The sequence below is a fragment of the Pinus tabuliformis genome, chromosome 6 (genome assembly GCF_031772625.1).
Source record: "Pinus tabuliformis cultivar Carrire ecotype Pingquan chromosome 6, CPIR1, whole genome shotgun sequence".
Classification (NCBI taxonomy): Eukaryota; Viridiplantae; Streptophyta; class Pinopsida; order Pinales; family Pinaceae; genus Pinus; species Pinus tabuliformis.
The window spans coordinates 846,776,465-846,793,562 of NC_142292.1; positions in this window are offsets into that span (position 1 = coordinate 846,776,465).

Genomic DNA, 17,098 nt, shown 5'->3' on the forward strand with positions numbered 1-17,098 from the left:
AAACAGATGGAGTTGGAGGGGGAGAGAGGGAGGGAATAATAAAGACATAGAGAGAGAAAAGTGGAAAAAGAGAGAGAGGGAGGGACAAGGGAGAGATGGAGATCAAGGAGTATGTATGTTTGGGGGTTGAAGAGAAGCTTCAAAAATACTTAACACCATGATGAATGGAACATGTTTGGACTAATTGTTTAAAATATAACAAGAAAATAATAATAACTCAAAACATATTGTTCATTTTAGCCAAACCCTCCCATATTCGTATATGAGTCTTCAAACCCTCCCATAACGTCAATGAAGCCATGGGCCAACATTACTTCTTTTTTGTGGGTGCTCATTTCCTAGTCAAGCCAACCCACCAACTCATCGAACAGGCGCCCCTGCTGGGTAGGTGCCCTGGCGTGCCTAGCACATGACACCCTCATGGGCACTAGGGAGCCCCGCCTTCATGCAGGCATTCGCCTTGCCGTGATAATTAGTGAACACAAATCATTAGCTCATCAATGAAAATAAATATCATCATTTGTTATTTCCATGTTGCATGATCAATCAATTATAAACTGACCTTTAACACCTAAACATTAATTTAGTTAATTTTCTAAAAATCATTATGAGACCCCCCCTGTGGGAACTTTGTTCATGGGCAGTCATGTGTCGACATTACTTCTTTTTTTTGTGCACCACTTTCCAAATTGGGCCAACTCACCAACTTGTCGCAAAGGTTCCCTTGTCAGGAGGGCACCATAACATGCCTAGCACGTGATGCACCCATGGGCATCAGGCGCCCTAGTGTGCCCAGCACGTGACACCCCAATGGGAATCAGATGCCCTGGTGTGCCCAGCACGCGATTCCCCCATGGGCATCAGGTGCCTTGGCATGCCCAGTGCGCGACACCCCCATCTACGCCAGGCACCCTAGTGTGCCCAACACACGACGTCCCCATGGGAAACTGCATGCCTCACCTTTGTGCAGGCACGCCTAGGGCACGAGCATCTACCCTGCTATGAAAATCAGTGAACACAAATCATTTACTCATCAATGACAACAAAATATCATCATTTGTTATTTCCATGTTGAATGATCAATCAATTATAAACCGACCTTTAACACCTAAACCTTAATTTAGTTAATTTCTAAAAACAATTATCAGAGCCCCTTGTGGAAACTATGTTCATGGGCAGTCATGGGCCGACAATACTTCTTTTTTGTTGGTGCCCCTAGCCAACTCGAGATGACCCACCAACTCATTACATGGGCACCCCTGTTGGGGGAGTGCCCTAATGTTCCCACCATGTGACACCCCCATGGGCGTCAGTCTCCCTAGCGTGCACAGCACATGACACCCCCATCGGTGCCAAGCACCCTGGTGTACCCAGCACACGACGCCCCCATGGGCGCCAAGGCGTGCCACCTTCATGCAGGCGCCCCCAGGGCGTGGGTGTTTTCCCTACTATGCAAATCAGTGAACACAAATCACTAGCTCATTAATGACAACAAAATATCATCTTTTTTTATTTCTATGTTGTGTAATCAATCAATTATAAACCGACTTTTAAAACCTAAACATTAATTTAGTTAATTTTCTAAAAATCATTATGAGACCCCCTTGTGGGAACTTTTTTCATGGGTAGTCATGGGCCAACATTATGTATTTTTTGTGGGCGTCCCTTGTCAAATCAGGTCGACCTACAAACTCATTACACGGGTATCCCTACATGGGGGTGCCTTGGCGTGCCCAACACGCAATTCCCCCATGGGTGCTCGAGCACCCCACCTTCGTGCCGACGCTCCTAGGGCATGGACGTTCGACCTACTTTGAAAATCAATGAAAACAAATCATTAGCTCATCAATTACAACAAAATATCATCATTTTTTATTTCCATGTTGCATGATCAATCAATTATAAACCGACTTTTAACACATAAACATTAATTTAGTTAATTTTCTAAAAATCATTATGAGACCCCCTTGTGGGAACTATGTTCATGGGAAATCATGAGCCGATATTACTTATTTTTTGAGGGTTTCGCTTTCCAAGTCGGGTTGACCCACCAACTCATCACCTTGGCGCCCTAGCATGCCCAACACCCGATGCCCCCATGAGCACCAGACACCTTGGCGTGCCCAACACGTGATGCCCCCATGGGTGTCAAGCACCCTGGTGTGGCCAGCACACGACGCCCCCGTGGGATCCCGGGTGCCCCACCTTTGTGCGAGCGTGCCCAGGGCACGAGTGTTTGCCTTGATGTGAAAGTTAGTGAAGACAAATCACTAGCTCATCAATGAAAACAAAATATCATCATTTGTTATTTCCATGTTGCATGACCAATCAAATATAGCAACTAATATATATAGCAACTATGTCAAAGCTATATGATGTTAGGGCCTCTATACACGAGCGCGCGTGCACGCACACACACACATATATATAATATTATATGATTATAATATAAATTATATATATATATATAAATTTACTATATATATATATATATATAGATGATTATAATATAAATTAAAATTAAATATATATATATATATATATATATATATATAATTTAATTTTAATTTATATTATAATCATCTATATATATATATATATATATATATATATATATATATATATATATATATATAGAGATAGATATAGATATAGATATAGATATAGATATATAGATATATATATATATATATATAGATATAGATATATATATATTTAATAAATTTATATTATAATCATATAATTATATATGTGTGTGTGTGTGTGTGTTTATTTTAATTAGTCAAACTAATCAACGTAAAGCGTTCACATATTAGACGTTGTAAGTGCAAAAATCCATTAATGGTGGAATTGAAAGTTATGCAACAATTATTTGCCAGTTGCACAAAATTGGACAACACATTTTCATATTGGATATAGTGTTGGATAGATGACGGTAAACGCCAAACAATTATTCGACAATAAGAAGGATTATAGGAAAACGTTAGATAATAAATAGGATAGGGAATTCCATTGAACGTTCAACCTTTAAAGAACTCTCGTCGGATATTCTACCGTCATCGAGATTTGAGAAAAAAAATCATTTAACTTCTGACACTTTTTCTGATTTTAGACATTCCATCAGATTCTGTCGTTGGAACTTCCGCCCAATTGTGGTAGTGAGACCAGTGATATGCATTGATTTTATTTGTTGTCTAATATGCTTCCCTTGCTCATGGTTGTGTTTTTCTAAGTGATCATGCATGTGTATGGTCTATTCTCTTTTTTCTTCCTTCCTCTGTTACTTTTTGCTCTTTGTTCAAATGCCTCATGTTCTTCCCATTTTGTTTTTCTTTAACGTAGTGGTTGACTTCCACTATGTCTATGTTGTTTGCGTTCCTCACTTCCTGTTAATGTAGTCCATTTCTCCTCTTAATTTCTTTGTCCTTCCCACCTTGTACTATTTTGGAAAGAAGCATGGTCCTCGTCCCTCTGCCTCAACTTAGTAAATTTAGGAGAACCAACCTATTTATAGCACACCAACCAAGCTTTAATGGTTGTCATAAACAATTCATATTTTCCTGTTGTAAGGGAAACTAAAACCATCCTAAGAAAGTAACCTCCTCAGCCTTTGGAATTTGTCTCCCTTGAATCAACCTTTATTTTTGGTCAAATATTTACATGAAATATTTACAATGCATTCACAAGTGGAAATATAATCGGGGTATTCACATCGTCCTTCTAAGTTTGTTTTCCAAAGAATAAATACCTAATACTAGATAAGAGTTTTATTGTAGTATTTGAATATGAGAGATTATAAGTGTTCCTATATCCACACAAACTGTGTAATGCCTCTAAGCCTACACTCTTGTATTGACATATTTATGCAGTGAATTTGTTGTTGATAAACTCACCAAACATTTTGAGACCGTTGTTGAGGAGGCACTCAAGAGATAAAGGGCATTGGTGATCTGATTTTTTGATTGAATTCCCCATCACTAGGACTCAGAGGAGTGTGGGGGTAAGATGAGAGGTAAACTTGTATGACCACTTTTGTGATCCCCACAAGCCCTTATCATGTTTTTAATTGCATGTTTCTTCTTATTTTTGAAATTGATTTTCTTTCTTTGACCTAACAATGTGAACAAATAACTTGTTGGTGAAAGGGTCACATTAGCCTCTAAATCTCATGAGTATGGTTTTGTTTTTTATCATTGATTTTATTTTACTTCATTTTTCTAGGATGTATGAGTAGAGATAGGCATAAAAATCAATGTAGACGTAGTCAAGATACTTCCAAAACTTGCCATTCTAATGCTAAATCATTGGTAGGTCAATATTCTAATAAGGAGAGGGAAGACAGGACTCTGGAAAGTAGCTAAAAGGCTCATGAAAACATAGAAATATATTTTATAGGGGAAACCACTCTAGCTGGAGGTTCGGAACCTGAGGCAAATTCAGAAGTTGTTCGTAATCAATATCTAGACACTGAGTTACCTCTGGATACTAAGTTCATCTTGCTTGGAGGTGAAAATGTGATAGAAGGAGAAGGAGAGGTATTTTTATAGGGACCAGAGGCAAAAAAAGTAGTAGCTTTTGGATTCCCTATTGTGGATCCCGATGTAGTGGTCCAAATGAAGAATATCTCACCTTAGATATTGCCACACTTTTAAAGTAATATTAATGAAGATACTATCACTTTTATATTCAAGTTTGATATTTTATGTACGATTTATGACCATTCTATGGATGCCCAAAAACTTAAATTGTTCCTTGCTACTTTCAAGGATGCAACCTTGTGCTTTTTAAAACTCCTTAAAATGTGGAAACTCAAATTAATTCTCCTAACTGATTCAATGATTAGCATTTTATTAATTTTTTTATTAATATCAAATTAATCACACTCCAATTTATTCACCAAATAAAATAAATGTTGTGGAAAATAAAATGTTGGAAACTAAGAAATACTAACACACACACACATAAAAATGACACAATTATTTTTGGACAAATACAATCCCTCGAAAAAAACCAATGTGGGAAAACAACTAGAGCGGGTTTTTCTTTCACGTACTGAGTTGCATGTATGATTTCCTTGCTAGTTTTGGCATGCATGGCACATGCATGTGGTTTCTTGGTCATGATCTATCATTAGCGTGGAGGGTTCCCTAGATTGATGGTAGATTTTCCTAGCCTTTCCATTTCCTAGATAGCCATGGTGTTCTGGGTTTATTTCATTTTGTTTTCTAGTTGGTTCTCATGTTCTTTTGGCTATGGGTTGAGTTATTAGTTTTTGGAAGCCTCGGTTGGACAAACGCTTTGGAAGCCCTGTAACAGCTTGGGTTGAGTTACTAGTCCTAGAAGCCTTGGTTGGACAAACACTTTGGAATCCCATGGTGGGTTGAGTTACTAGTCCTGGAATTCCTAGTTGGGAAAACGCTCTAGAAGCCCTGGTTGGAACAAACGCTCTAGAGCCCTAGATAGCTTGGGTAGAGACCAATCTGGTGATGGCTACTGATGTTTGACCATGAGGTGTAATCATTGGTTGAGGGTTGAGGTGGTTTTGGCTCTACAAGCCCTGGTTTTGCTTTGTTTGATTTGTTTCCACGAGTAGCCCCACTAGTGATGCTGAGGGGGGTGGACAGGACTCCCTTCATTGCGTTGGGTGCAACGAGGGGGTCACAGGGGGTCAGCAGCCCCTCCTATTGAGGGATTTGACGGGGGCGGTAGCCCCCCTCTACGAGGTTCGGGGAGTGCCCTGGGAATTTTTTTTTTGGACCCTATATTAGGTGGGTGGGCCTACCTATGGTTTTGTGCATGGATTTCGCACATGGTTTTGGGCGTGATGGTTTTCAATCCATGGTATTTTGTAGATCTGGTCAAGGGAACTACGATTATGTTCTAATCCAGGGTTAATGGATTGAGGTTTATGGATGCTTCAGCATGTATATATATGTAATGTAATATTGAAATGAACATAATGAAAAATCAATCTGGTAGTCCCGATTTTGGGATCCAGGGGAAATATCTATGTATATTTGTTTTATGTGTTATTCTCTTACCATTGTTTATTTTCTGTTTTTAGAATTCGTATGCAAGTAAATTTTGTAAGGGGTTAAAACCTACAGGAATATGGAACGAGGGTGATTGGCTAAAAGAGAGATTTGGTTCAGCCCAATCTATGGTCGGGTGGTACATGGAAGTCTCAGACCTGCTTTCATTTTTCGTATGTTAATAAGAGCTCCTTTCCTATTTTATTCATGGGTAAATACACTTGTTCATATGTGGTTTTTATGGTTGTTATATCTTTGTTAATTCTGTTGAATATATGTTGGTTATGAGGATGTTTTATGATAGACTTGATGTATGTCTCTAATTATGTTTTTATTAGAAAATGAATGAACAATGAATATATGACCTATTATATGATATTACATCTATTGTGCTAAGGCATCAATGCTTCTTAACAATTCTCGGATAAATATGAGACCCCTATGTTCAGATATGTTGTTATGGTCTACAGATTGCATATTTGTGACATGTCTGATGAAATTCCTATCATGGCTTGTAGGGGTCAGATCAAGTACTTGTACCAATGATTACATTAGTAGCCTTCTTCTATCAATATTATCATTTCTGAAAGTTTCATGAAGTTCTAGGTAGTGGACTAAGCCATGGCCTTGCAAAAGTGGCATAGAATCTGGGGTCATTGGCTCAAAACTAGCTGAAAAAGTTGGCGGTCGTTTTCATGCCTTGTTTTAGGAGCGACTGGAAGGCCTTAATCGCATTCATGGCTTGTCAGGGAGCGGTTGAGGGTCCATATCAATGAAATGTCAAGGTGTCTCATGGGTTAGTCACCTGGAAGGGTTGGTTGGTTCTTGAAGGTTCTATGACATATGTGGAAGGTCATAATGGTTTTGTTTTGTCGTTTCCACTTCCTTAATTATACATGGGGAGTTGAATCACATCATAGTAGCCTCTCATAATATGTTTACCCCAGTAGGCCAGTTAACTTAGGTAAATGTGGGAGGAGGGTGTGACAATCTCCTTCTTGAAATTATTTAGTTTATCATCATTAGTAGGTTCTACCACAATGTTGTATGTATATGTCTTTAGACCATGCTCATCTAACAGGAAGAACATCCTAGCTTTCTATATGATATAGTTGGAAGTTCCCTCCAACCTGTCCTGAACTAGAAACCCTCTGAGAGAAATCTCCCTCTGTGTGTGCACCTTATCTTCCACCCAACATTGATTCTGCTCTAACAAACTACTGCAAAACCCCTTTGCACCTAGACAAGAAATTTGCTCTGCAAAAATATTGAATTTTTTCTCCCTCTACCTATTGGAATTGCTTTCCTGGACAAATCAAACTTTCCTACCTACTTCCATTGGAAAATCAAACCATGTCCGACAATTTGCACTACCTGGCTAGGCATCACACATCCCTAGAAAATTTTGACATGTTGCACCCTTTGAACAACGAAATTTTACTCTTCTAACTCTGATCGTCCTATCTATTAAATACTCTCTGCTTCCATGTGAAAATTCCTTGAAATGTAGCAACTGGAATTGATTCTTCTAACTAATTAGCATCTTATTAATATTCTAATTAATATCGAATTAATCACACTCCAATTTCTTCACTAATTAAATAAACATCGTGGAAAATAAGCTGCTGGAAACTGAGAAATACTAGCACACTCACATAAAAATGACATAATTATTTTTGGACAAATGTCCCCAGAAAAAACCCAATGTGGGAAAACTAGTGCAAGAACCGAGGATTATATTTTTATGCAGCAATGAATTCTGAGTACAATAAATTTGGATGCCTAACATGCTATCCAACCTAAGATAAATACTGGAAAAATCAACTGAGGGAATTTAACCTCTTCTCCGAGCAATACCTACACAAACTAACAAACCTCACCAAGTTTTCCAAACCCTCTGTGCAAGCTCTAGGTCACCTATACACAACCTCTCTCATGCTTAGCCTAGAATAATTGCTACTCAAGTTGTCATTCCTTTTGTTGACTACAGAAGTGTCTCTCCTGCTTACTCAAAAATATTCCCAACCTTGGGAAGCTAAAACGACCTCCACTCCAACTAAATTGAACTACCTCATTGAGGATCTACGCAATCCCTGCGCTGCCTCCTAGAGAAAATAATTCATCCTCCTCTCTATGCCTCTCCAGTCAACTAGAAAAATTCCTTTGGATCACTATCTATGCCCTTCTCTAGCCCTATGTCCTCTCTTTGGCTCGAATGATGCTACTAGCTAGCTCAAACTTCCCAAGAAACTCTCATTGTTGGCTCTTTGTTATGTGTTTCTCCATCTACCCATCGACCTCCTCTTATAATCTCCAGTTAGGACTCCAACGACCAAGATTAAAACTTAATCGATGGTTGAGATCATCTCCAATTCGATCTCTGTGAGTTTCTAGAGAATTCTCACCTTTCTCAATTAATTACTATTAATTAACAAGTTTTCCTAAGTTAGATGTAGGGAAAATTTAAATGATGATCAATTAATTTAATTTAGCTATCTATAGGTGGAATTTCCAGAAACAATTTCTGGGTTTTGGAGAACTCCTTTGTTTTAGCCTCTCCACAAAATTTCGAGAATAGAGCAACATCTAATTCTACAAAAACTAACATCATTTGTTCATGGGACTAGGGGGGGCACTATTACAATTTGGGATGGCAAGACTAGGACTTTTCTCAAAATTTATCAAGAGTATTTCAAGGTTAGGGATTTGAAAGAGGAAATATTTAAAATTACACAAAGAGAGAACGAGAGTATTGAATATTAGATTGAGTCGTTCTTGTATAATATCTAGCACTCTAAACAAAACACTTGATATAGAAACTATTAAGACTATTTTCTTATGAGGATTTTTGGATGAATCTATAAATGTACTAAACTTAATGGTTTTTGGAGACGTTGCACAACTACCTTTTGATCAAATTGTGACCTGTGTAGGAATTATTCTTTTAGGCAAGCAAGATTTGGTAGAGGAATTAGGGATACTCTCCCTAGAAACACCAAATCTTCAATAAGTGGTATGACCAAGCATGAATTAGGACATTTGTGAGATAATTTTAAAAGTGATTTTCTTGAAAATCTTAATATCCAATTAGATACACTACAATTTAAGAAAAAGAAAGAGAAAAACTTTCCATTTTTTGTTCTAAATGTAGGAAGAAACACTCTTTGTGAGAATTCCCATTAGACTCTATTGATATATATGTCATTTGTGCAAGTGACCATGCAACAGAAAGTTTCCAATCTCTACTTAGACTTAAAGCATATTATCAAGGAGAGAACCAGGAAACAACACAATTATAGCCATGGTGTTCTGGGTTTATTTCCTTTTGTTTTCTAGTTGGTTCTCATGTTCTTTTGGCTATGGGTTGAGTTATTAGTTTTGGAAGCCTCGGTTGGACAAACCTTTGGAAGCCTTGTAACAACTTAGGTTGAGTTACTAGTCCTGGAAGCCTTGGTTGGGCAAACACTTTGCAATCCCATGGTGGGTTGAGTTACTAGTCTTGGAATTCCTAGTTGGGAAAACGCTCTAGAAGCCCTGGTTGCAACAAACGCTCTAGAGCCCTAGATAGCTTGGGTAGAGACCAATCTGGTGATGGTTATTAATGTTTGACCATGAGGCGTAATCAATGGTTGAGGGTTGAGGTGGTTTTGGCTCTACAAGCCCTGGTTTTGTTTTGTTTGATTTGTTTCATGAGATCCCACATTCATGCTTGGAATTTTTGTGTTGTGTTATATTCTTTCCACGAGTAGCCCCAGTAGTGATGCGGGGGGGTGGACAGGACTCCCTTCGTTGCGTCGGGTGCAGCGAGGGGGTCACAGGGGGTCAGCAGCCCCCCTATCGAGGGATTTTAGGGGGGCGGTAGTCCCCCTCTATGGGGTTCGGGGAGTGCCCTGGGAATTTTTTTTTTGGACCCTATATTAGGTGGGTGGGCCTACCTATGGTTTTGTGCATGGATTTCGCACATGGTTTTGGGCATGATGGTTTTCAATCCATGGTATTTTGTAGATCCGGTCAAGGGAACTACAATTATGTTCTAATCGAGAGCTAATGGATTAAGGTTTATGGATGTTTCGGCATGTATATATATGTATTGTAATAGTGAAAGGAACATAATGAAAAATCAATCTGGTAGTCCCAATTTTGGGATCCAGGGGAAATATCTGTGTATATTTGTTTTATGTGTTATTCTCTTACCATTGTTTATTTTCTGTTTTTAGAATTCGTATGCAAGTAAATTTTGTACGGGGTTAAAACCTACAGGAATATGGAACGAGGGTGATTGGCTAAAAGAGAGATTTGGTTCAGCCCAATCTATGGTCGGGTGGTACATGAAAGTCCCAGACCTGCTTTCATTTTTCGTATGTTAATAAGAGCTCCTTTCCTCTTTTATTCATGGGTAAATACACCTGTTCATATGTGGTTTTTATGGTTGTTATATCTTTGTTAATTATATTGAATATATGTTGGTTATGAGGATGTTTTATGATAGACTTGATGTATGTCTCTCATTATTTTTTTATTAGAAAATGAATGAACAATGAATATATGACCTATTATATGATATTACATCTATTGTGCTAAGGCATCAATGCTTCTTAACAATTCTCAGATAAATATGAGACCCCTATGTTCAGATATGTTGTTATGGTCTACAGATTGCATATTTGTGACATTTCTAATGAAATTCCTATCACGGCTTGTAGGGGTCAGATCAAGTACTTGTACCAATGATTACATTAGTAGCCTTCTTCTATCAATATTTATCATTTCTGAAAGTTTCATGAAGTTCCAAGCAGTGGCCTGAGCCATGGCCTTGCAAAAGTGGCATGGAATCTGGGGTTATTGGCTCAAAACTGGTTGAAAAAGTTGGCGGTCGTTTTCATGCCTTGTTGTAGGAGCGACCGGAAGGCCTTAATCGTATTCATGGCTTGTCATGGGAGCGGTTGAGGGTCCATATCAATGAAATGTCAAGGTGTCTCATGGGTTAGTCACCTGGAAGGGTTGGTTGGTTCTTGAAGGTTCTATAACATATGTGGAAGGTTATAATGGTTTTGTTTTGTCATTTCCACTTCCTTAATTATACATGGGGTGTTGAATCACATCATAGTAGCCTCTCATAATATGTTTACCCCAGTAGGCCAGTTAACTTAGGTAAATGTGGGAGGAGGGTGTGACAATCTCCTTCTTGAAATTATTTAGTTTATCATCATTAGTAGGTTCTACCACAATGTTGTATGTATATGTCTTTAAACCATGCTGATTTAACAGGAAGGACATCCTATCTTTCTATATGATATAGTTGGAAGTTCCCTCCAACCTGTCCTGAACTAGAAACCCTCTAAGAGAAACCTCCCTCTATGTGTGCACTTTATCTTCCACCCAACATTGATTCTGCTCTAACAAACTATTGCAAAACCCCTTTGCACCCAGACAAGAAATTTGCTCTGCGAAAATATTGAATTGTTGCTCCCTCTACCTGTTGGAATTGCTTTCCTAGACAAATCAAACTTTCCTACCTATTTCCATTGGAAAATCAAACCATGTCTGACAATTCGCACTACCTAGCTAGGCACCACACATCCCTAGAAAAATTTGACATGTTGCACCCTTTGAACAACGAAATTTTACTCTTCTAACTCTGAGCCTCCTATCTATTAAATACGCTCTGCTTCCATGTGAAAATTCCTTGAAATGTAGCAATTGGAATTGATTCTTCTAACTAATTAGCATCTTATTAATTTTTTGATTAATATCAAATTAATCACACTCCAATTTCTTCACTAAATAAATAAACATTGTGGAAAATAAGTTGTTGGAAACTGAGAAATACTAGCACACTCACATAAAAATGACATAATTATTTTTGGACAAATGTCCCCAGAAAAAACCCAATGTGGGAAAACTAGTGCAAGAACCGAGGATTATATTTTTATGCAGCAATGAATTCTGAGTACAATAAATTTGGATGCCTAACATGCTATCCAACCTAAGATAAATACTAGAAAAATCAACTGAGGGAATTTAACCTCTTCTCCAAGAAATACCTACACAAACTAACAAACCTCACCAAGTTTTCCAAACCCTCTGTGCAAGCTCTAGGTCACCTATACACAACCTATCTCATGCTTAGCCTGGAATAATTGCTACTCAAGTTGTCCTTCCTTTTGTTGACTGCAGAAGTGTCTCTCCTGCTTACTCAAAAATATTCCCAACCTTGGGAAGCTGAAACGACCTCCACTCCAACTAAATTGAACTACCTCTTTGAGGCTCTATGCAATCCTTGCGCTGCCTCCTAGAGAAAATAATTCATCCTCCTCTCTATGCCTCTCCAGTCAACTACAAAAATTCCTTTGAATCACTATCTATGCCCCTCTCTAGCCCTATGTCCTCTCTTTGGCTCGAATGATGCTACTAGCTAGCTCAAACTTCCCAAGGAACTCTCATTGTTGGCTCTTTGTCATGTGTTTCTCCATCTACCCATTGACCTCCTCTTATAATCTCCAGTTAGGACTCAAACGGCCAAGATTAAAACTTAATCGATGGTTGAGATCATCTCCAATTCGATCTCTGTGAGTTTCTAGAGAATTCTCACCTTTCTCAATTAATTACTATTAATTAACAAGTTTTCCTAAGTTAGATGTAGGGAAAATTTAAATGATGATCAATTAATTTAATTTAGCTATCTCTAGGTGGAATTTCCATAAACAATTTCTGGGTTTTGGAGAACTCCTGTGTTTTAGCCTCTCCACAAAATTTCGAGAATAGAGCAACATCTAATTCTACAAAAACTAACATTATTTGTTCATGGGACTAGGGGGGGGAACTATTACAATTTGGGATGGCAAGACTAGGACTTTTCTCAAAAGTTATCAAGAGTATTTCAAGGTTAGGGATTTGAAAGAGGAAATATTTAAAATTACACAAAGAGAGAATGAGAGTATTGAATATTAGATTGAGTCGTTCTTGTATAATATCTAGCACTCTAAACAACACACTTGATCTAGAAACTATTAAGACTATTTTCTTATGAGGATTTTTGGATGAATCTATAAATGTACTAAACTTAATGGTTTTTGGAGACATTGCACAACTACCTTTTGATCAAATTTGTGACCTGTGTAGGAAGTATTCTTTTAGGCAAGCAAGATTTGGTAGAGGAATTAGGGATACTCTCCCTAGAAACACCAAATCTTCAATAAGTGGTATGACCAAGCATGAATTAGGACATTTGTGAGATAATTTTAAAAGTGATTTTCTTGAAAATCTTAATATCCAATTAGATACATTACAATTTAAGAAAAAGAAAGAGAAGAACTTTCCATTTTTTGTTCTAAGTGTAGGAAGAAACACTCTTTGTGAGAATTCCCATTAGATTCTATTGATATATGTGTCGTTTGTGCAAGTGACCATGCAACAGAAAGTTTCCAATCTCTAGTTAGACTTAAAGCATATTATCAAGGAGAGAACCAAGAAACAACACAATTATATTCATTGGCACCTAAGAAACTTTGGCAAAATGGATTGTCACTTATAACTTCTAAACATATGCCTTAGCCTTCAAATAAATTTTCTGGAAAACAACATGTATCTGAATATGTGAGCCCTCATATGCCTCGGAAACATATATATCACAACAAACTCAAAATTTTCCATGGCAACAAGGGTGGTGGGGGCCTCCTTACAACAATATGTCTTCTTTTAATTATCCTCCACCACCAAAACATCAATACTTTACACATTTCCCATAGTCATAATGTCCTTATTCTCAAGCTCAAAATCCTCAATCAACAATGCCACAACAATTGCAAGTTCCACATCCACCTCCCGCCCAACCTCCATGGCCTTCACAACTACTTGCCCAAATAATTGCTAACCCTAATAACAACACAAATCAACAATTTTTTAATGTTGAATTGTCTTCTTTTCTGACATATTTGATTTCTCCAGTTGGGTTGCAATATATCCAATTGAGGTTGAGAAAGACCATCAATAAAAATAAAGACTCATGTACTATCATTAAGGAAAAAATTATGGAGGAAACTCTCGATCAAACAAGTGATTTAACAAATAAATGAATGACCCAAAATTTAGAGTCTTTGCCATCAACTAGTAGGTTTCCCTACCCAGAAAGGTTAAATTTATAGAATCCTACCAAACACCATGAATTTGACTTCATTTCCAAATTTAAAAATGTTTGTATCAAGTTCCCCCTTTTGCAAGCCATTAGAGACATTCCTATATATACCAAAACCATTAGGGAGCTTCACCTTTAGAAACCAGGGAGGAAGAATATTGAGCCACAAATTATTCAGTTTGTTGGGAGGACATCTGATTTGATCTTAGGAATAACTGTTACGGAAAAGTACATGGATCCTGGCAATTTAGTTATCTCAGTTCACATCAATAACATCCTTGTGCCCAATGTCTTCATAGACCTAGGAGTTGCAATTAATGTCATGATGAGAGAGACAATGGAATAGTTACAACTTTCCAATATCTATCCCACACCCATAGTCATAGAATTAGTTGATAGATCTAAAATAAATCTCGAGGGTTTGTTATATTATGTAATCGTTTCTCTAGATTCTTGGGAGTATCCTGCATATTTTATGGTTTTACAACCCAAAAAACATTTGGGAGGACAATCCTTGATCTTAGGACGACCATGGTTGTCCACTTCTAATGCCTACATTGGTTGTCATTTCATCATTATGCTTCTTTTGCATGGGGAATCTATACATAAAGCAACCTTATACCCCTCTCCTAAGTCTTCTTAAGAATTGGAGGAAACTCCATGGCTTGATAACACTTAGAGTGATGAAGAGAATGTTAAGTCAATCGCTTCTATTAATCAAGTTGCACAACTTAAAGAATACTTTGAAGAGAGTAGGGTACATGACTTTCTTGTCAATTTGGATCATTTAAAAGATCCAAACCCATTGGATCATATATTTAGCCTAGATTTTCAATATAATTGTAACCCTAGTACCTCCTTGTCACTACAATATCCAATATCAGCCATAGATTTCCCAGATTTTGACACCACTATAGTCAAGGTGAGTCTAGGAAAATCCTTATATATAAATTCTTAGTTGGATGCATCTCAACAAGATCATGTGGTTAAGATGTTGCAAAAAACTATGGGTGCTCTTTCCTAGAGCTACCAAAACATGAAGAACATTTCCCCTTAAAATGTACACACCATATTTATATTCAGGAGGGTTCCTAACCTATTAGGAAGCCCTAAACGAAAATGAACCCTACCCTCAGAGAAGTTGAAAAAGAAGAATTAAAAAAAAAAAATTGATGCCAACTTCATCTATCTCATTTTAGATGGCCAGTGGATCTCCCCCCTCATGATATTATTGAAAAAAGAATGTATAGTGGCAGATCTATGTGGATTATAGGAAATTAAACAAAGCCACTCTTAAGGACTATTTTCCTCTTCCCTTAATTGGCCAATTTTTGGAAATGCTAGCTAGGAAAAAGTATTTTTCCTTTCTTGATCAGTTCAACATATACAGCCAAATACAAATAGTGCCCAAAGATAAGGACAAAACAAATTTCACATGCCCGTGGGGGACATATGCTTATAGAGTAATACCCTTTGTTTTACGTAAAGATGTTGCTACTTTCCATAGAGGAGTTCTAGCTATTTTTTCTAATCTTACCCAAGAATGCGTTGAGATTTACATGAATGAATTTTTTGTATATGGTGCCTCATTTCAAAAATCCTTACAAAACTTGGAAAAAGTTTTAATTAGATGCCAAGAATATAGTCTTTCTTTGAATAATATTAAATTCCATATTATGCAAAATGCAAGAATAGTTCTTGGTGATATTATCTCTAGTGCGGGTATACAAGTTGATCCCTCTAAGATAGAGGTCATTTTGTAGCTTCCTGTCCCAAAATCCCAAAGAGAGGTCAGAAGTATCTTAGGTCACGCTGGGTATTGCCAGAGATTCAGTTAACACTTTTCCCAAATAGTTGCTCCACTATGCAAACTACTTGCCAAATATGTGTATTTTTCTTGGAATGAATATTGCCAAAAAGCCTTTGAAATGCTCAAAGACAAGCTTACCAAGACACTTGCTTAATGAGGACCAAATTGATCCCTTCCTTTTGATATCTCCAAAAATGCCTTGGATACATATCTTGGGTTAGTTCTAGGCCAACAAAAGGTTTAGTCATCTTATGCCATCTATTGTATTCCTAAAATTTAACTATCATCAAACAAAACTATATAGTTACTGAGAAATAATTCTTAGTCATAGTACATGGTATCAATAAATTTAGGTTGTATATCACTGGATACAAGATATTCATTCATATTGATCACTTTTCTATTAAGTACTTAATTAACAAACCCATAACTAATGGTAGAGTTCCTAGGTGGTTGTTACTACGAGAGTTCAATGTTACTATTTTAGATAGAACTAGTAAAGCTACCCTTGTAGCTTATTTTTTTATCAAGGATTCATAATGAGGTGCAAGATACTTTTGTAAATGACACATTTCATAATGAGCATCTATTTTCTATGTCTACTAATTCTCTATGGTTTTCAAATATAGTTAATTATTTGGCTATAGATAACTTTTTGCAGCATCTCTCTTCTTGGGAGAAACATAAGATCGTCAAATATAGTGCCTCCTACTCTTGGATTGGAGGGGACGTATTCCATACTAGAGATTATTTGATTATTATAAGAGGTGTAAAAGAAGACAAAATGTTTGATATATTGAGAGCTATCCATGATGAGTCATGTGGGGAACATTTCGCTAACAAAAAAATAGCTTATAAAATTTTCACTTGGGATACTATTGGCCTACCCTTTCTCGAGATGCCAAAGAGTATGTTTGAAAGTGTGACCATTGTCAGTGGATGGACCACCTAATACAAGCTAGTGAAAATCATTTGCAGCCCCAAGTACTCATTGAACCATTTGAAAAATGGGCACTTGACTTTGTGTGGCCTATCACTCTATCATCCGAAAGAAAAAGGTATATTTTGGTTTGTATCGATTATGTTACAGAGTGGGTAGAGGCTAAGGCCCTTTATCATGCT